This window comes from Daucus carota, chromosome 9 (assembly GCF_001625215.2).
Source record: "Daucus carota subsp. sativus chromosome 9, DH1 v3.0, whole genome shotgun sequence".
NCBI classification, from domain to species: domain Eukaryota; kingdom Viridiplantae; phylum Streptophyta; class Magnoliopsida; order Apiales; family Apiaceae; genus Daucus; species Daucus carota.
In genome coordinates this window covers 19,648,978-19,671,753 of record NC_030389.2, presented here as the reverse complement: position 1 = coordinate 19,671,753, position 22,776 = coordinate 19,648,978, and the positions used below count along the sequence as shown (strand labels likewise).

The 22,776-nt window shown below is 37.7% G+C and overlaps 1 non-coding gene across 1 annotated transcript; it reads right to left on the bottom strand.

Moving 5' to 3' along the window:
- Window positions 1-19,459: 19,459 nt before the first annotated feature.
- LOC135149866 (small nucleolar RNA R71) lies at window positions 19,460-19,566 on the bottom strand. The gene has a single exon (XR_010288071.1). It is a non-coding gene; the product is annotated as a small nucleolar RNA R71 (small nucleolar RNA).
- Between the last annotated feature and the right edge of the window lie 3,210 nt (window positions 19,567-22,776).

Genomic DNA, 22,776 nt, shown 5'->3' with positions numbered 1-22,776 from the left:
TGTCTGCTTATTTTAGAAATTTGCAAGCTAAAAATGAAAACACATCACCTAGGCAACACACAAACAATAAGCATGCTAGATCAAAGACTGCTAGTCCTCCTCGTGTTAGGACGGAGGCTTATGTTCCAAAGCCTAAAACCAAGGTTTATAAGGCTGTTGTTAAGGAAGTAAGTTTAGTCAAGAGTGAACCAAGTATCAGTCCAAGAGGCTCTGTTGTATTACCTGATAGAAATCAATTCTTTAAGTCTGCCGGACCCAATCAAATGTGGGTCCCAAAGAAGGTTTAATCAAGTTGTCTTTTGCAGGGTGCCAGTGGAGTTGTTCGAGTTGATTGGGTGCTTGAAAATGGAGCGTCAATGCACATGACTGGTACAAGATCCCTGCTGGAAGACATAAGAGAAGCAACTGGTCCGTCAGTTACTTTTGCTGACAATAGCAAAGGTCGTACTGTTGGATATGGCAAGTACAAAGTTGGAAGGGTCATCATAGAGGATATTTCCATAGTTGAAGGACTTCAACATAATCTCCTGAGTGTCAGTCAGTTTTGTGACAAGGGATATTATGTTCATTTTGAAAAGGAGATATGTATCATTAAACATATCAAGGATAAGCATCCTTCACTATGTGGCATAAGGAAAGGCAACATATACGTAGCTGATTTGTCTTCAGGACCAGGGAATGCAGTTCACTGTTTCTACGCAAAGGCGTCTGCTGAAGATAGTTGGTTATGGCATAAGAAACTCTCGCACCTCAACTTCAAAATCATGAACTCTCTAGTCAAGAGAGATCTAGTGAGAGGATTGCCATCCCTATAATTCTCAACTAATGATCCGTGTGAAGCTTGTCAGAAAGGAAAAGTGAAGAGAGCATCTCACAAAGGCAAAACCATCAATACCATTACAGATCCACGTCATTTGTTGCATATGGATTTGTTTGGCCCCGTAAATGTTACATCAATTGATGGAGGAAGATATGCCTTAGTCATTGTGGATGACTTCTCGAAATTTACTTGGGTTTACTTCCTGGCTTCTAAGGATGAAACCCCGATGATAGTGATTGATCATATAAAGCAAGTTGAATTGGATAAGGGTGTGTCAGTGAAAGCTGTAAGGTCAGATAATGGCACAGAATTCAAGAATCAAACCCTAATCAACTTTTACTCTGAAAAGGGAATTAGAAGGCAGTATTCAGCACCAAGGACTCCTCAGCAGAATGGAGTCGTCGAAACAAAGAATCGTACATTGATTGAAGCTGCAAGGACAATGATTGCTGAAGCAAAGCTTCCACTGTACTTTTGGGCTGAAGCTGTGACTATAGCCTGCTATACCCAGAATAGAACTTTGATCAATAAGGATCATATGAGAACTCCATTTTAGCTGTATAAAAACAAGAAACCTTATGTCAAACACCTTCATGTCTTTGGAGCCAAGTGCTATGTTCTCAAAGATGGAGAGAAGAACTTGAACAAGTTTGAGCCAAAGGCATCTGAAGCCATTTTTGTTGGTTATACTAATAATGCTTATAGAGTTAATTGATACTCTGTCAGTGAAAGTTAGTGTCAATGTAACATTTGATGACACTAAACTCCCAAGTTTACAATCTGCTAATCCATCTGAATCTCTGAAGTTTGACAACTATCCAGATTCTGATTCAGATGATGATGTGCCACCTGAGGCTGCAACAGGTGATGACAACAATGATGATAATGATCCAGGCAATGGTGGAGGAAATGGCAATAATGCTGGAGATTCCACTGATGCTAGTGGTGGATCAATAAGTCAACCTGACAGCAACTCAGGGGGAGCTGGTGGATCAACTAGTCATACACATCAGACTAATGATAATATTGCTGAATCATCAAGTACACAACTTCCAAGAGAATGGATTTGGAGCAGAGATCACCCCTTTGATCTGATTATTGGTGATCCTGATGTTGGTGTAAGGACTAGAAGTGCTACGACAAATGAATGTCTATTCTCTGGTTTTTCATCATAATTAGAACCAAAGAAAGTGGATGAAGCACTTGCTGATCCTGATTGGGTTCTTGCCATGCAAGAAGAGCTCAATCAATTTGAGAGACAAGAAATCTGGGCCCTGGTTCCAAGGCTGAAGGGTAAATCTATAATTGGAACTAGATGGGTCTACCAGAACAAGTTAGATGGTGATGGCATTGTTGTAAGAAACAAAGCCAGACTAGTCGCAAAAGGTTATTCCCAAGAAGAAGGAATTGATTACGATGAAACCTGTGCTCCAGTTGCTCGTCTTGAAGCCATCCGAATATTTCTTGCATTTGCTGCACACTCCAACTTCAAAGTTTATCAGATGGATGTGAAAAGTGCATTTCTTAATGGAAAGCTGGAAGAAGAAGTATATCTGGAACAGCCCCCTAGCTTTGAAAATCTAGAGTTTGCTGATTTTGTATACTTCCTATTCAAAGCTGTCTATGGACTCAAGCAGTCACCAAGGACTTGGTATGACACCCTCTCTGAGTTTTTAATTGAAAATAATTTCACTAGAGGTGTCATAGACAAAACTCTCTTTTACAAATTGCATGATAATGATATGATATTTGTTCAAATATATGTTGATGATATTATATTTGGTTCTACTAACGATAACTTGTGTAAGAGATTTGCCAAGTTAATGCAGAGTAATTATGAGATGAGTATGATGGGTGAGCTATCCTACTTTCTTGGTTTCAAGTAAGCCAAAAGGAAGATGGCATCTTCATTTGCCAGTCAAAGTATGTCAGAGATCTTCTAAGCAAGTACAAACTAGAAGACTGTTCACCGGCAAAGACACCCATGTAATTATATCTATTTTATTAGATTTTATATAATTATTTGTAAATTATCTGATAATTTTCTGTGTAAATTATGCATGCTCATATATGTCTCTATAATTTTCCAAGTGCTGCATACTCCCCTGTAATATTCTCTGTGCATTTAGATAATTATATGTATTTATTTTGTATTTTTTAAAATTAATTAAGCATAAATATTTGATTTTAAGTTAATTCATTTTAATAAATTAAAATTAAATTCATAAGTATTTATATTTAATTAAAGTTGAATTTTACAAAATATATGTGTAATATATTATATATTATGTGTATTAGATTTTTGATTAAATGTGCAAAAAGTTTTATTGTTTTTAATCAATCAAAAATCATATTATTTTCGTTTTTGTTTTTTTTTTTTTTTAAAATCTGTTACTTAGCTCGGTATGATATTTTTAGAAAATGTCATATCGGCTGGCTTGCTCAGTACACCTCACAAATACGGTACGGCATTTTGAAAATGTCATGCCGAATTATAATGACATACCTTGTTGAAGCGGTATGACTTATTTTAGGAATGTCATACCGATCATCCCAGAATGTCATTCTAGGAAACACGGTATGACATTTCCTTAGAAAATCATACCGACCTCCTCTGACCCATATGACTTTAGTTTTGAAAGTCATACCTATTCATCTCCATTACACTTCGATACACACACACGCATACATACACTCCATTGTTCTTGATCGAGTTTTTCAAGTTTTAGATTAAAAAACTTGCTGGTTACTTATTCAAGCCCAAAAAGCTTGCTTGTTACTGTTTTTTAATCACGATTTTAGTCGAAGTGCTGTCGAAATTTTAACCCATTTCGCCGAGTTCAACTGAGTTCGACTGAGTCAGGATGATTCGAACGATTTTGCTCGAGTTTTCACCGGTTTTGAGCTCCTGTGACTGAGAATCGTTTGTTTAGATCAGTTTGTGGTGGATTGATTCAAAAGATTTCGAAACCCTGTTTCTTGATTTCGAAATTTAAGGTTTGTGAAGCTTAATTGGGGGTTTTTGGATTAATTGGAAATTAAGACCGTGTTTGGGACTTTGTTTGTAGCCATTTTAAGATTAATTTTTTTAATTCGATTTTACTCATTTAAATCGAATTATTAATTAATTAATTAATTGATATTTAATTATTAATTGAAATTTGTGAGAAATTTGAGAATTAATATTTTATTTGAAAAATTCTCACTTAATTCAATTTTTAATTTTAAAAATGGCCGGTCGTTTTGTAATCGAGGAGACTAACTTGAATGGATTCTTTGATCCCGAGGCCAGTTTGGCTCGCTGTAGACTCTGGGTACGGTTTTTGAATAGCCAGTCGCTCGTCAGCACTGCTATTACAGCTCACGCAGAACTTCAGATACAACCAATTTAGGACTTCCATTCGACAGCCCTGAATACTACATTGTTGGATAATCATCGGGTTTCTGGAGATATACACGGAGGACGTACCATTTATATCAACACTGATGATGTGAATAGGATACTTGGGTTTCCGAGGGAAAATTTTGCTGAGCTCCCCACTGAAACTGAAATCACCCAATTCTTTCAGACAATTTTATATCAGGGAGAAATCAACTTGCCTAGGATGTTGAAAGGCAATCTGAAGCCTGAGTGGGACCTTTTCTTCGACACTTTGGCGAAAGTGTTTGCTCCTACCACTCGCAAGAACTTCAATGTAATATCATCTTTGCTTCAGAAGATTGGGTTCTGTATTGCTCATAATCGCCTGATCAACTTTGGTAAACTCATACTTCAAGCCATTCTTACAAAGTTGGGACCCCTAAGGAGCATATCAGTCGAGCAGAATGCAAAAGTCTCATGCTTTTACCCAAGATTTATCATGTTGTTTCTAAATGATAAAATGACTGACGCTGAGAAGGAACACTACATCAATCCTCCAGTGGCACCAGTTCCTCGTGCCTGCACTAAGTTGATGACTCAGCTGGATAATAAGAATAAGTTTGCAGCTGTTCCTCTTATCACCACTCCTCATATGCTGCAAATGTTCAACGCTCCTCTGCAGCCGTATCAGCTTTAAGTGGTTCCTCCTCCACAACAACAACAACAACAACAACAACAGCCGCAACAACCTCAGCCCTTGTAGATTAAACAACCACAACAACAACATCAATCACCTCAACAATCCCAAGAAGAACAATCACCTCACCAATCACCTAACTAATCATCATATCACTCCCCTCTTCATCAACAACAACCTGACTTTTCATTTGAAGATCAACCACTAGAATATGATTTCTTCGAGAATCAACCATCTTCATCTGAACCACTACCACACCAAACACACTCCCAAATCATACCACAAACATAATCTACCTCACAACCTCTTCACTCTGACTCTCCTATCAACCAGGAGTTGCAGTCCTTTCGCACGGACCTACAGGTAGCTCAGGTACTTACTAACTTGTCATCTAGTTTTAATGTTGATACGTCGGATTATGTTTGTGACCTTGATTATGTTTACCAGCATGCCAGCATTGAACTTGACAACACACAGGTTCATAACCAAGCTGATGATTTTCTTCAACCAACTCTCGTTTCTTCAAACACTTCAACCAACACTTCGATGCAACCAGTTCGTAAACTTGCCAGGAAACGGAGTGGAAGTAGGATACTTGGTCAACCCGCAGCTCTGTCTCCCTTTAAGAAGCAAAGGGTGGAAGCCGTGGAGACAACTGTAGCCTCATCTTTACCTTCTCAACAAGGTTTAGATTTTGAACAGGCACTAAAATAGTTTCTGGACCCATTCTCTCTACAGAATGAGGCCATTGAAATTGACCGTCCTGCCGCGGTACTTTGTACAGAGTCAAGCACTGCGCTAACACTCACGCTAGTGCAAGCCTAAACAGATTCACAGGTTAATATGTTTATTGAGTGCACAGAATTTCAAAATCAATGTATCATGTATGAAAACTTTTCTGATCACTATTTCTTTTCTGATCAGGCGGAACTTGGCAGCGTGCAAGTTAATCTGCCTTCATAGGCTTCAGGAGGACAATTTGTTCCTCCACTACCTTTGAACCCATCTCAGGGGACATTGGTAGTTTATACAGCTACAGCAGGAAGAGTGAATGAACAGAGTGATGTAAGGCAAACACCGAGCGATACACATGCATGTGAGGCTAGTGAAATAGCTTTCAGTGTACGTGAGGTGAGTGCACACACTGACCCTGCTCTGTACGAGGAACAAATGGCAAAGCTAAGAGCTGAGCTTGCCAGAATGATAGCTGAAAATGAGAAGCTGAAGGGTGCACAGTTGGTGACCCTGGAACAGAAAGCTGAGGAAAGGCCATCCAATTCTTACAGGGATGAGCTTAAAGAGGAAATTCATGAGTTAGCTGTTGAAATGAGATCCAATCATGAATTTTACATGCCTAAATTTGATTTTATCGACAGCAAACTGTTGGAACAATCGGACCTTGGCCCTGCGTTTTATGATATTAATTGAAAGTTCGAACAGAATATTAACCTTAATCGCTACGGCGCAAGCGATTCAAATCCACGTCTTCTACTGTATTCCTTGATTCTCCTTGGACGAAGTGTGGCCTTCGATCTCCCAAGGTGTGCCTCTCCTTAAAGCTCCGAAAACCCAAAACCCTAGCTGTCTCCTTGAGAAAAACGCCTGCCTCTCTCAAACTCTAGGATGAATTCGTTTTTTGGTGTGTTTTTCAGCTTTAGGAGAACGAGAATATATATAGGCTACAGTAGGGATCATGGACCATTAGGTCAGGCCTTCCAATGACATTCCGGGCCAGGCCCAATGTCATTAAATATTAATTCTATCCACTAAAGAACTAATATTTGCACTACCTTTCCTAATTCCGTAAATTAATTATTTAATTCGGCTCCCAAATTAATTGCTTATAAATTCCCCATGTTTAAGATATCGCATGTCCATTAATTAAATTAATTTCTGACAATTAATTTAATCAATATCTTTTATCCTTGATCATCCACTCAAACTTATAATTATGCAAGAACAAATCTGCCTGCAGGACTAAAGCATAATTATCTTTATGAGCTTTCAAGAGGACATCATCACCCGAATATATTTTTCGGACACGGTTTCCTTCTATAGTCAATATCCCACTCTGTATATAATTTCATTGCCCAATACATAAATTCGTAATTTATAATAAATTACTTAACTTATGAATCAAGGCATGTGCATTAAATACAAGTGTCAATCACTATATCCGGATTAAGAACTTAAGCATTAATAACATCATAGAATCTTAGTTCTTTATTGTCAGAATTAAAGAAACAATTATTCTACTATTTTGATCCCGTTCAATTATATACTTATATATAATAAGCGTAAGGGAGATAATTTGGTCGCATGGTCACATGGTCCAAAAGCTTATCATCCGTTGGATCGTATATTGAACAAATAAGTACCGTTAGATTAGAACAAAATTAACTTCTAATTCTATAAGGCAACTGATATGCATGTTTATAATTCCTTTTCTGAATCCAAAACAAATTCTGTCTTTCACATGTTTATGATTTTTTTTAATCCAAGATAAATATTTCCTATCAGCTTTAATTGTAGAATCATATAAATTGCACCGTCACAAAATTATTTTTATCTAATATATTTTAAAATTAATAAGTCGGATATTTTAATTCAAAATAAATATTTTCTACCAGTTTTAATTGTAGAATCATATAAATCGCACTGTCACAAAATTATTTTTATCAAATATATTTTAAAATTAGTAAGCCAAATTTAAATCATATTATAATAATTCTTATATAAAATACATTTATAAATAAAATCTAATGGAAGTTGATGTCACATATTCTTCTCAATATATATTAAAATTTTATAGAAAAAATATACTCCCTCCGTCCCTTTTTATCTGTCCATTTTGGAAAAAAAAACACATACCAAGAAATAATTGATTGTATGAACTTTTTCATTAAATACTTCTAATTAATATTTTGAAAATGGTGGAATACCCCTACTTTATGTCTTGAAAACATGAATTTAACCAAGTTTTAAATAAGTCAAGCCTTGAAAATTGATATTATGGAGATAAATTTGAAAAACTATCATTAAATTAGTTTTGAAAGTATAAATGGACAGATAAATAGGGACAAAATTTTACTTCCAAAGTGGACAGATAAATAGGGACGAAGGGAGTAATACTTTGGCATGATACATAACAGAAAAGTAATGGCTTGATTACAATAGTTTACCTGAAGCCATTAATGAGTGTGACGGTGTATTTTATATCGCATCGTCGGATGATCCAACATATGTAACCAATTTTTTTTACAGAAACAAGTAGAACCTATATATTTTTACAATAGTTCTGACTTACAAACAAATCATAATTTCAAAATTTATTTAAATGAAAATTTTAATTTATTATTTATAAATTAAATTCTTTCACACCACTTACAATATATTTAAAAAGTTTATAAATAATTAAAAAGTTCCCGTGCCTTGCACGGGCTATAAGCTAGTATACACAAAGTATATAAGTATTACTCAATAGTCAAGATAAACTATTTCCAAATAATACTTCAGCCGTTCCAATGGTTTGTCTAACACCATTTAGACTGTGAACCTTTATTATATTATATAAGGAACTCGACAATCTAATCTTCTGCTATCCCATTTGATACTAGATTGTCTATAATATATAATATACAGACAATGTGAAAACATGCATTCAAGATTCTCAAATAATTGTTATATACTTCAAATGAATATTTCAGTATAACCCTAACAATCTACCACTTATACTCAAGATATTCTTTGAGTATATAAGTGTTTATTACAAGCAATCCACTACCAACTATAATAACTATGTGACCAAGTATCTGACTCCTATCGCTTCCACGTGCTCCTGAAAAGCCTTAGCTGGTAAGCTCTTCGTGAAAGGATCTGCCCGGTTATCCTTCGATGCTATGTCAGCCACAATGATATCTCCTCGCTTAACGAATGTCGTATGAGGTGATACTTACGCTCTATGTGTTTCGCTGCCTTATGGGCCTGCGGTTCCTTGGTATTCGCCACAGCACCAGTGTTATCACAATAAATCGTGATTTGCTGTGGCAGATTAGGAACCACATCCAAATCCAGCAGGAAGTTTTGGAACCATATAGCCTCTTTGGCTGCTTCAGAGGCTGCCACATATTCGGCTTCCATGGTTGAGTCTGCGATGCATTTCTGCTTCACACTCCTCCATATTACGGCTCCACCTCCCAAAGTAAAAACACATCCCGAGGTGGACTTTCTTTTATCCTTATCTGTCTGGAAATCCGAATCGGTATATCCCAGAGGCAATAAATCTGAGGACTTGTAAACCAACATATACTCCTTAGTCCTTCGCAGGTACTTGAGTATTGCTTTTACAGCACTCCAATGTTCCTGTCCTGGGTTTGACTGGTATCTGCTAACTATGCACACGACAAAGCAAATATCAGGCCTCGTACATAACATTGCATACATCAGGCTCCCACATGCCGAAGCATAAGGAACTGCCTTCATGTTCTCTATCTCCTTAGGTGTCGAAGGACACTGCCTCTTTGATAGAGTAACTCCATGTCTGAAGGGTAAATTACCCTTCTTGGAGTCCTGCATGTTAAAACGAGCTAATACGTCATCTATGTAGGGCTCCTGAGATAAAGCCAACATCTTTTTCTTGCGATCCGTTATAAGTTTGATCCCAAGGATGTATGCTGCTTCGCCTAAGTCCTTCATTTCAAATTGTTTGAACAACCATGCTTTTATTGAAGATAACATCTTAACATTGTTTCCAATGAGTAAAATTTCATCAACATAAAGCACTAGAAAAACCACTGCATTTCCCTCACATCTCTTATACACGCATGCTTCGTTTGGACATTGATCAAATCCATATGACTGGACTGCCTGATCAAAGCGAATGTTCTAATACCTAGAAGCTTGTTTAAGTCCATAAATAGACCTCTTCAGCTTACATACAAGATGCTCTTGGCCTTCTTTAATGAATCCCTCTGGTTGCTGCATATAGATGGTTTCCTCAAGATTTCCATTAAGGAAAGCTGTCTTGACATCCATTTGCCAAATCTCATAATCGAGATGAGCTGCTATAGATAAAAGAATACGGATTGACTTAAGCATGACTACTGGCGAAAAGGTTTCCTCATAATCGATACCTTCTTTCTGAGTATACCCTTTCGCAACAAGTCTTGCTTTCCAGGCTTTCACCTTTTTGTCTGATCCCCTCTTTTTCTTGTAGACCCACTTACATCCAATAGGTTTTACACCTTTGGGTGGTTCCACGAGCTCCCAGACCTGATTAGAATACATTGATTCCATCTCAGAATCCATTGCCTTTTGCCAAAGACTTTCATCTTTGTCCTGTATTGCCTCTTCGTATGTCCGGGGATCATCATCATGTTCACCAGAGACCAAGTCCGAAGACTCTCCCAAAAACATGAATCTGTCGGGCTGTCGAACAACCGTCCCACTACGACGAGGAACTGGTGCGGTATTAGTGACCGGTTGCACAGTCTGTTGTGGTTGTTCTACTTGTACTACAGGTTCATTATTCGTCCCTCCCACTAGTTCCTCTAAAACGATACTACTCTTGGGTTTGTGATTCATTATATAGTCTTCCTCTAAGAATCTTGCATTGGTGCTAACAGTGACATCCCAATCCTTAAAACTATAAAATAAATAACCTTTTGTTCCCATGGGGTAGCCTACAAACAGCTTTACTTCTGTACGAGATTCTAGCTTAGTCGCGTTCTTGTTCAGCACATGTGCTGGACAACCCCATATCCGAATGTGTCTCATACTCGGTTTGTCCCCGGTCCACAATTCTAAAGGGGTTTTAGGAACCGACTTAGAAGGTACTAAGTTCAGAAGATAAGCTGCTGTCTCTAAGGCATGTCCCCAAAATGACTTGGATAAATCCGAATAACTCATCATCGATCTAACACTCTCTAAAAGAGTCCAATTCCTTCTCTCTGCTACACCGTTCTGCTGGGGTGTGCCTGGTGCAGTCAACTGGGATTCCATCCCATTCTCTGATAAATATTCCCTGAATTCCCCAAGCAAGTATTCGCCACCACGATCAGATCGTAGTGACTTGATACTTTTATTATGTCGCTTCTCCGTTTTAGCTTTGTACTCTTTCAATTTCTCAAAGCACTCAGACTTACGGCGCAACAAATAAACGTACCCATATCTAGAATAATCGTCAATAAAAGTGACGAAATACTCATAACCACCTCTTGCTTGGATATTCATAGGTCCACATAAATCAGAGTGAACCAATCCTAACACTTCTTTGGCTCTATTTCCCTTTGCCTTGAAAGGCCTATTGGTCATTCTACCTTCCAAGCAGGATTCACAAACTGGAAATGGCTCCACTGCCAATGAGCCTAAAGGCCCGTCTACTACCAGTCTTTGAATCCTCCTCAAGTTAATATGACCTAATCTCAAGTGCCAAAGATATGTTTGGTTCAAACTAGAAGGTTCCTATCTTTTATTAGAGGTAGAAGATGTGTTGTTCAATACCCTATGTTGTAGTTGCAGTGCGGGTTGACTAGGATTAATTATATACAAATTGTCTTGCAATGTACCAGAACATATAATCCGTTTATTCATCATAATAGAAACATTACGATCCAAACAAACATTATAACCATCCATAGCAAGTTTAGAAACCAAAATCAAATTCCTTCTAAAAGAAGGTACATAAAGACAATTGTTCAAAACCAAAATCCTATCAGAACCAAAAGATAAATGAATAACTCCTACTGCAACTACTGCTACTTTCGTAGCATCTCCCATGAACACGTAGATCTCACCATCTCTAAGCATTCTGGATTGTTGGAACCCCTGCATAGAGTTACAAACATGATCAGTGGCTCCAGTATCTACACACCAAGTGCTCGTAGATATAGCCGCTACAAATGTTTCTGTAACTAGAGAAAGAGACATACCAGTATCGTTTGTCTTTTTAGAAAGAGGACAATCCTTTTTCCAGTGACCCGACTGCTTGCACCGGTAGCACTTCCCCTTAGGCTTTTTCACACCACCTTGAACTCCCACTACCTTCACAGCTTTCTGTGTTTGAGCCTTTTTCTTATATTTATTGCCTGTCGGCTTAGAGGAAGAACCTTTCTCAGCCACATTCACTTGAACACTCTGGCGAAATAATCCTTCAGCTGCCTGAAGTTCTGTCAGCAGTTCCGCAAGACTATACTGCCTCTTGTTCATGTTGTAATTCAAGCGGAACTGCTCAAAACTCTTGGGCAAGCTCAAAAGGATAATGTCAATCTGGGTTTCCCCGTCAAGCTCTGCACCAAGGATCTCTATCTCATTCAAATTTGACATCATCTTGAAAACATGATCCCTTACAGGTGTACCTTCAGCCATCTGAGTGTTCATTAAAGCCTTCATGGCTACTTGCCTAGCTGCCCTATTCTGATCTCCAAAAAGTTCCTTGAAATTAAAGAGCATATCCGAAGCAGTGGCCATAGTCTGATGCTGATGTTGTAAAACACCCGACATTGCTGCCAGAATGTAACATCGCGACATCTCATCAGCCTTTATCCGCCGCTTATAATACTCTTTCTCCTCATCAGGAGCATCAGCAGCGGGCTGCTCAGGCTTGGGTTCATAAGTGCAAAACTTGTACTCCTCAGCAGTCAACACAATGTCCAAATTACGTTTCCATTCAATATAGTTAGGTCAGGTAAGTTTGTTATCCTTAAGTATGATGAACAGTGGATTAAAGCCCATTTTATCTTGAGAATCATGCATGAAAAAATCACATTACACATAAAGAAGGGTGCATTAAAAGTTAAGACCTATTGATTCCTCAAACAATTATTAAAATTAAATGCACTAACGTTTAAACACCATAAGTTTCTGGTACGTCACGATGGGTGACATGTATACCACCTAAATTTGTTTAAACGTTACTTCGGTCCTATTACTAAACAATAAGCCACGTTGGGGTGGTCTATATTATTTTTCATAGCTAAGTGTATACCATCATCAAATCTTAAATTACCCGAAACCTATGGAACTTGGTACGCCACGATGGGCGACATGTATACCTTCCAATATTCTTTGAATAGAATACTTCAATTCAATATTCGTGTCTGGTTTGACTTCTAGGCAGTGGAGGAGTCACATCGGTCTCACTTAATACCCATAAGCCTTAGAAATCGCCCCAAATCAGAGATAAAGAAAATTCGTATCTATTCGTATTAATTAAAGAAGTTTGTTCCAGTAATATCTATAACATTCTAGACACCATAAATTACATGCCACGATGGGTGACGTATACATAATTTATATTCGTCTTTATGTTAAATTACATACAAACAATGATGGAGACCATGGGATTTAATATCATATTAACTCCATCTCCCACTTAGAAATTACTTTGAGGATTTTAATCTAGATGCATCGCCCTATGTTATTTCTTCGAAGTCCATATGCATACTATCATGGTTATAGCAACATAAAGAACACATAACATGGCAGCATACTAGCATGATTAAAGCATTAATTAAAAACATCGTTCTGTCGTTTCTGAAAAGTGCTCGTTCGCCCAAATCGGACATCGTATGCAAAAGTTACGGCCAAAACAGTGCAGCACCCCCGAAACCCTAATCGCAGCAGCGGAAGATCTCTGTTTCTTGCAGCCCCGTTGATCAAACAATTACATACAAATTGTACAGATGAACCAGCCTATTCTATTACATCAGATCATAATCTAAAACAATTACAAATTGAATTACAAGATCAAAACTATCACGATCAACCCTCGTGATTTACAACAGCCACGATAAACCACGTGGAATCCAAACATAACAGAATAATTAAAACACAGCCATAATAGTGGACAACGACCTGCATCACAGAATCACTATATACATGCATATATAATCATGACATGGACTACATATCATAAATCACAGAACCACAACCTGGCTCTGATGCCATTGTTGGAACAATCGGACCTTGGCCCTGCGTTTTATGATATTAATTGAAAGTTCGAACAAAATATTAATCTTAATCGCTACGGCGCAAGCGATTCAAATCCACGTCTTCTACTGTATTCCTTGATTCTCCTTAGACGAAGTGTGGCCTTCGATCTCCCAAGGTGTGCCTCTCCTTAAAGCTCCGAAAACCCAAAACCCTAGCTGTCTCCTTGAGAAAAACGTCTGCCTCTCTCAAACTCTAGGATGAATTCATTTTTTGGTGTGTTTTTCAGCTTTAGGAGAAGGAGAATATATATAGGCTACAGTAGGGATCATGGACCATTAGGTCAGGCCTTCCAATGACATTCCGGGCCAGGCCCAATGTCATTAAATATTAATTCTATCCACTAAAGAACTAATATTTGCACAACCTTTCCTAATTCTGTAAATTAATTATTTAATTCGGCTCCCATATTAATTGCTTATAAATTCCTCATGTTTAAGATATCGCATGTCCATTAATTAAATTAATTTCTGACAATTAATTTAATCAATATCTTTTATCCTTGATCATCCACTCAAACTTATAATTATGCAAGAACAAATCTGCCTGCAGGACTAAAGCATAATTATCTTTATGAGCTTTCAAGAGGACATCATCACCCGAATATATTTTTCGGACACGGTTTCCTTCTATAGTCAATATCCCACTCTGTATATAATGTCATTGCCCAATACATAAATTCGTAATTTATAATAAATTACTTAACTTATGAGTCAAGGCATGTGCATTAAATACAAGTGTCAATCACTATATCCGGATTAAGAACTTAAGCATTAATAACATCATAGAATCTTAGTTCTTTATTGTCAGAATTAAAGAAACAATTATTCTACTATTTTGATCCCGTTCAATATACACAAAGTATATAAGTATTACTCAATAGTCAAGATAAACTATTTCCAAATAATACTTCAGCCGTTCCTATGGTTTGTCTAACACCATTTAGACTGTGAACCTTTATTATATTATATAAGGAACTCGACAATCTAATCTTCTGCTATCCCATTTGATACTAGATTGTCTATAATATATAATATACAGACAATGTGAAAACATGCATTCAAGATTCTCAAATAATTGTTATATACTTCAAACGAATATTTCAGTATAACCCTAACACAAACTTGATCAACTCCTAAGGAATTCAAAGTCTGATGATCAGCCCTTAGAGAGGATCCCTCAACTAAGGGGGAGAATAGAGGAGATAGAGGAAACAGGGATGATAAAGGCAATAGCTCAAATCAATCCAACAAGGGAAATACCACTTCTGGATCTGCACCCTGACAATGAATATGAAAAGTCTAAAGGCAAAGAACTGTTACATCAGTCCGACAATGTCTTCAACTCTGATAGTTATGATGACTATCCAAATGATATGGATGATGATGACGTCTTCGATGCTACCTACCGTCAAGCAGAAAAAGAAGGTAAATTTGATGAGAGTTATTTGTTTTAGGAAGAAGAACCTGTTGATCTAGAGCATGAGGAGAATGTCCGGAAGTTCAAAGCTGAAAATGAAGCTAGGAAGCGTAAGCTTCGTGATTATCAGAAACTTCTAGAGGACAAGTTGATCACAGAAGAGCAAATCAAGATCGAGAAACAGAAAATCTATGATGATGCCTGCAAGCAGAAGAATCTTGATATCAAAAGAAAAGAAGGAAAAAGCTAGGACATTGCAAGGAGGATCTTTAATGGACCTCAAAGGGAATCCTTCGATGACAGAAAGTTTTTATCTCTGATCTACGATCTTCGAGAGGTAAACCCTGACGAGTATGTCTTCATGCGTGCCTTTGATTTAGAATTGGAATATGTAACTGTTGCTGTTAAGGGTTTGCTAGAAGAATGGGAGCTGAATGTCTATACACAGAGGAATGGTTCATTCAGACTATCTGTTGAATTTCTCAAATCATTCTCTGTATTTGAGCTTTGGGTACTTCGCAACAAGGTTAAGCGTTGCTCCAACCTGAACGAACTCCTTCGAGACAAACTGCTGGATTGTGCTATCTTCAACAGTCCTCAGGTTGTTAAGAATCCTTACTGTGTCAAGTTCGTTCACAAGGAAGTCTTCTGCACTGTCTATCTCAACGAAGAAGCCTTGCCAAAGTATCCTGCCAAGCGTCTGGCTCTAGCATCCACTTTACTAAGAACCAAGGGCTTCACTTCTAAAGCCAAGTCTGATGCTGATGATGTAATCTTATCTTACTGCACCCGAAGAAATATTTCTCAATACTTTCGAAGGATGATGGGTGTTACTAAATCTCAGCCATCAGACTTCCGTGAAGACCCTGTGGAATTAGAAGTACTGCACCAACTGGCTCTGGCAAGAGAACGAAAGAAGCGTGGTGAATCCACTACATCTGAAGTGCCAACCAGGGAAGAACCGTCAACTCCTATCCTTCACAATTCTGATATCGAAGAAGGAGAAGTTGATCTTTAGATTCATTAGGGAATTGTAATATATGTTCAGTAAGAACATCCTTTTGTAATCTAATGTAATCTTTTGAATTCTAGTGAATGTTTAATTAAATACTAGAAACTTTTTGCTATTTACAATTCATGTTTAATCCTTTGTCTTATCAGTTAGTTGAGTTATCCTCTCGATAATTTGCATGTTATGATAACAAACAAATAGGGGGAGATTGAAAGGCACATGTTTAGCCCATTTGTAATTAAAGAGGTACCAACTCAACTCTGATAAGAAAGCAAGGTAAATAGCAAGTACTATTGAAGGAATCCGTACGAGGAACGTCAAGTGATTTATTGAAATTATATGTCTGAAGAATTTCAGGATGCTGCTGCACACCACTGGAAGAAGTTCATTAATATGTTCAAGCCTCAGTGTAAAAATAATCATTTGTAGCACGTCCAGAAGTCTAGAAGGTATAAAGTTTTAATACTTTATTTATTCAGAAGATTCCATACTATTTTTACTTATGAAGAAGAACTATGAAGTCAAAGACTCGACGAACAAGCCACGTCTCAAATGTTTATTCGATAAAGAATATTTAATTCAGCTAGATACAGATGAACCAGATAGTACATTTGTGTCTCAGCTACTCAGATTAAGTGTTCTGCATCAACTATAAGTGGCCGTTCAATCAAGACAAAGATCTACAACGTTCAACAAAGTCTGGAGTCCCTGCTGCTGAAGGAAAAGAATTTTAAAAATATTTTTTTAATTACTCCACTTATCAAATTAATCAAATTAGTTGTATAATTTATTTATTAAATTGATCCATCTTCGAATCAATTTAATTTATGAATTTATATGATTAATATAATTAATTGAGTAATTACTGAGTATTTATTTAATTAGAAAATCATGTTTTATACAATTTATAACTCGGTATGACTTTATAAAACAAAGTCATACTGCGCTTGTCAGGCTGACTTAAGCAGTCGGTATGACTTTATTTAGTAAAGTCATGCCGTGTCTGATTATATGGCATTTCCTTGTATGACAAAATGTCATACCGTTTCTCTGTTTCAGACATTTGCTGGTATGACAAAATGTCATACCGTGTCTTCTAATCAGGTATTCCCTTGTGTGTGTATGACTTGTGTTTATATGACTTTAAAATGTCATATAAAGTGCAACCGAATGACTTTATTTGCTAAAGTCATACCGATTGAAGAGTAATGACCAAGTAAGAAAGTCATACCGCCCCTAGCAGTATGACATTCTTTATATATGTCATTCCTTCTTTGTTTTATGGCATGGCTTTGTGTAAAAATGTCATATCTTCCATTGTAATGTCATTCCTAAGCTAGAAAGTCACTCCTTTCAATGTCATACCTAGTTCCAAGTGATTTGCCTACATATATGGCTTCATTTCTTCATTTCTATGTTGTTCATGCATTGTAAAAGCTTTCAAGTTGTTTGTAACTTGCAATTGTTATATCCACAATTTTCTGTGCTTTGATCACTCGGTTGTTTTAATCACTAAGTTAGAATACATCATGTCGAATTTATTCTATGAAGTTTAGTGGACATTAAAACGAACCATATTAATTATATAACGACTTAAAACATTGTTATATTAATTAATTAAAATCTGATTAACAAGTTATATTCTAATCAGATTATTCCGCCGCGATTTTTAGTGACGATTGTATTCAACCCCCCCTTCTACAATCGTTTCAGGACCTAGCAATTTGTTTTGCAACTCTTGTTTTACTCTTTTGATATTGTTTAGACTATTCAGTACCATGTTTGCTCTTATTCCCATGATGATGAGAAGTTCGATTATGAACTAATCATTATCGTGGAATTCTAGCGGATTTATATATGGCTTTCAGTGGTTGATTTGCCTTAATTATTTGTGTGATGAATGTTTGATTTCTTCGTATTGGTTGTGCTTATTCTTCTTAGATGCGTAGCTAACATCTAAGTTGTGTGTTAATCTTTATTGAAGCGACCGTGGATATATTGATTTAGAACTTGCCATGCGAACATAGGATTATGTATTCGATATACATGATTAGTGGTATGATTTTACCCATCTTGCATCGCCCTATGTAATCTTGATAGATAACTTGATCTTCAACCATTATGTTTTCAAATCTTATAGACATATAGGGTCTAAGAATAATTGGTGTCTGTTTACCTTCTATCTTAATTGTGGATGTGAAAGAGTATGGTGCACGTATAACGACAGTTAGCGTGTATCAGTCTCGTGTTATCTGATTAGTTATCAACCATCACATATCGATAAGGCACAACTCTGAATGAAGTATATAATGAAGTTAGAATCCCATGTTTTATTCTCATTAGTAATTCGATTTTAATTCTCTTAATTATAATTCGACTTGATTTAGTTAATTTAGATAAAACCAACCAAATTGTTATTTGTCCGAGCATTGAATAATAACTATACATTGTTGCATAAGTGCATATTTCTGAATACACCGGTCTCTGTGGGAACGAACTGAATTGAATTTCTATACTACTTGTGACCACGTACACTTGCGTGATTTTGTGCGAACAAGTTTTTGGCGCTGCTGTCGGGGACTCGGTGTTATATTTTAGTTTATGTGCTTGTCATCAGTGGTCGTTAAAGTTCACTGACTTGGATTCTTTTCTAACTTTTATTTCGTTGTGTGTGTTTCAAGTACTTGAGTGACGTGTATGTAAACACGTTCTCAGGCTCATAAAGAAGCATTGGAAAAAGCAGAAACGATAGTGAGTACTACAATGGGTGATCAACCACCAGTTGCGAATGATACTAAGGCTCTTAAGGCTTTCTATGAGCCTAAAATCAATGATATTCAGTCGAGCATTGTCAGGCCAGAAATTCAGGCCACCACTTTTGAGATCAAACCGAGCACTATTCAGATTGTACAGAACTCAGTGCAGTTTGGGGGTTCTCCAACATAGGATCCTAATATGCATATTCGGGACTTCATTGAGATCTGCGACACTTTCAAGTTCAATGGTGTTACTGAAGATGCCATCAAATTGAGGCTGTTCCCATTTTCTCTGAGGGATAAAGCTAAGGGATGGTTGCATTCTCTTCCTACAGGATCTATTACGACATGGGAGGATCGGGCTTAGAAATTTCTTACTAAGTTCTTCCCTCTGGCCAAAATAGCAGCAATCAGGAATGCTATCACTCAATTTTCTCAGCAATCTGGTGAAAGTTTATGTGAAGCGTGGGAACGCTACAAGGAGATGCTTCGAAAGTGCCCACATCATGGCATACCTGATTGGATGGTGATTAATTGATTCTATAATGGCTTGGGACCTCAATCGAGGCCAATGCTCGATGTAGCATCAGGTGGAGCTCTATGGGCTAAGAGCTATGATGAGGCTTATGACTTGATCGAGATGATGGCTGCGAATGAATATCAGAATCCTACTCAGCGTCTTCATCAGGGCAAAGCAGCGGAATTCTAGATGTTGATGCTACTTCAGCCATAGCTGCTCAGCTTAAGGCTCTTACTATGAAGGTGGATTCTTTGGCAAATTTGGGAGTTCAGCCACCACCTACTGGTTGCGAGCTTTGTGCGAGTGCACATTCTTCTGATCACTGTGCTATATGTAGTGGATCCGCTCAGTTTGTGAGCAACTTCCAGAGGTCTCAGCAGCCAGCTCCTATGACTTATCATCCCAATAATCGGAATCATCCGAATTTCAGCTAGAGCAATAATCGGAACTTCATGCCACAACCGCAGCAACAGTTTTAACAGCAATGATCTAGACCTTTCAACCCTTCTGGTTTTCAACAACAAATTGCACCGAAGCAGCAATTCAATCACCCTGGATTCCAGCAACAAAATCATGGGGTGGCTGGACAGTCTTCCAACGAAAGATCTGAATGGGAAGAGATGAAACTAATGATAAAAGCCAAGTGGTGTCAATCAAGACTTTGGAGAACCAGATTGGACAATTGCTAACGCGTTGATAAACAGACTACAAGGAACTCTTTCTAATGATACCGAGGCAATCCAGATAAGAAAAAGGTGAAGGAACAGGTACAGGCTGTCACCTTGAGGTCCGGAAAGGTTACGAAGGAAAAAGAATCAACAACAGAGCAAAACAAGGAAGAGAGCGATCAACAGGTTGAAACACCCATGCTCTCATCTAAGTCTCATAGTGGAAAAACTGTTGTTGACGCTGACAAGAAAGAAATCAATGAGGAGGCAAGCAAGGAATCAGCTGCGAAGTCTAGTCCTAAAGCTGATAATGGGGTCAAACCAGTATATCCACCTCCCCGTTTTCCGAAGAGACTTCAGAAGCAGAAGCTCGACAAACATTCTCAAAATTTCTAGAGGTTTTCAAGAAGTTACAAATCAATATACCTTTTGCGGAAGCTCTAGAACAGATGCCGAGCTATGCGAAGTTCATGAAAGGTATTCTTTCTTCGGAAACTCAAACTTGAGGAATTGGAGACTGTAGCTTTGACCGAGGAGTGCAGTGCGGTGTTGTAGCAGAAATTGCCTCCAAAGCTGAAAGATCCGGGAAGTTTCACAATCCCGTGTACTATTGGGCAATTGTCCTTCGACAAGTGCTTGTGTGACTTGGGAGAAAGCATCAATCTGATGTCGTTGTCTGTCTTCAAGAAACTTGGTCTGCCGGAGCCGAAACCTACAAACATGTACTTACAACTGGCTGATCGGTCCATCACATACCCGAGAGGTATAGTGGAAGACGTCTTCGTTAAGGTGGATAAGCTCATCTTCTCTGCTGACTTTGTCATTCTAGACTTCGAGGATTATAAGAATATTCCCATTATCTTTGGAAGGCCGTTCTTAGCTAGAGGCCAAACTTTGATCGATGTGCAAAAAGGAGAGCTTACAATGAGAGTTCAAGATCAGAGTGTAACTTTTAAGGTGTTCAACGCAATGAAATTTCCAACCGACGAAGAAGAATGCTTTAAGGTGGAGTTACCAAAAGCTGTTGAAAATTCTGAGATGGGGCAAAAGCTAAGGCCAAGTACCTTAGAGAGAGTCTTAACAGGGGATTCTGATTTCGAAGATGAAGGAGTAGCAGAGCTTAAAAATTTTCAGGAGCATCTTAAACCATCTATTGAAGAAGCTCCCAAACTCGAACTCAAACTACCACCGGATCTCTTAAGTGATGTGCAGTTTAGAAGGTTGTCGCGGCGCATAGATGACATGCATGACATTCACCGTCGTTTTGAAAGGATTTGACTCAGGCTCTTGGGAGTGCTTTTCGAGCCATTGTTGTTGAGGTTGATTGGCCAGTGTTTGGAAATGGCATGGTTTATTCACCACCTGATCCTCTACCCGAGGAGGGTGATCCTCCCGACTGCTAGGTACATTCTATTATCACCTTCAATGAGGACATTGAATATATTAAGTTTGGGGGTCGTAATCTAAGGATTAGTAGTAGTGTGTGTTCATATAGGTTGCATGATGCATTTAGTTTAGCATATTATCTCATATAGTGCATATTAGTACGTGTTTTTTTTGTGTTTAGTATGTGTTAGTAGTTTCATATAGTTGCATGTGCATGAATCTTGAAGTTGTGTTCCAAGTTGATTTCCTATGATGATTTTATGTGCATAATTTCTTGGCTAGTAGTTTCGATCATATGTGATGCCTTGTTACTTGGAAGCTGCTTGTGTAGAAATTGTAATTACACTTATGATCTAGAGATAAGATTTAGACTAACTTATTTCTGAGAGTTGAGTCCTTGCGTTGAGTCGGGCGTAGAGTTTGGATTATTCCCTTTTGAACTTAGAGTTGGTAAATCTTAAGTTTGGGGGAGTTAAGGGATGAATATGCCTTTCTAAAAAAAAAGAGAAAGAAAAAAAAAAGAATAAAAATTATCAGGTACTCCTTCGAGTGTAGGAACAATCGGACCTTGGTCCTGGTTTTATGATACTAATTAAAAGTTCGAACAGAATATTAACCTTAATCGCTACGGCGCAAGCGATTCAAATCCACATCTTCTACTGTATTCCTTGATTCTCCTTGTTCGGACGAAGTGGGCCTTCGATCTCCCAAGGTGTGCCTCTCCTTAAAGCTCCGAAAACCAAAACCCTAGCTGTCTCCTGAGAAAAACGTCTGCCTCTCTCAAACTCTAGGATCAATTCGTTTTGGTGTATGTTTCAGCTTTAGGAGAACGAGAATATATATAGGCTACAGTAGGGATCATGGACCATTAGGTCAGGCCTTCCAATGACATTCCGGGCCAGGCCCAATGTCATTAAATATTAATTCTATCCACTAAAGAACTAATATTTGCACTACCTTTCCTAATTCGTAAATTAATTATTTATTTCGGTTCCCATATTAATTGCTTATAAATTCCCCATGTTTAAGATATCGCATGTCCATTAATTAAATTAATTTCTGACAATTAATTTAATCAATATCTTTTATCCTTGATCATCCACTCAACCTTATAATTATGCAGAACAAATCTGCCTGCAGGACTAAAGC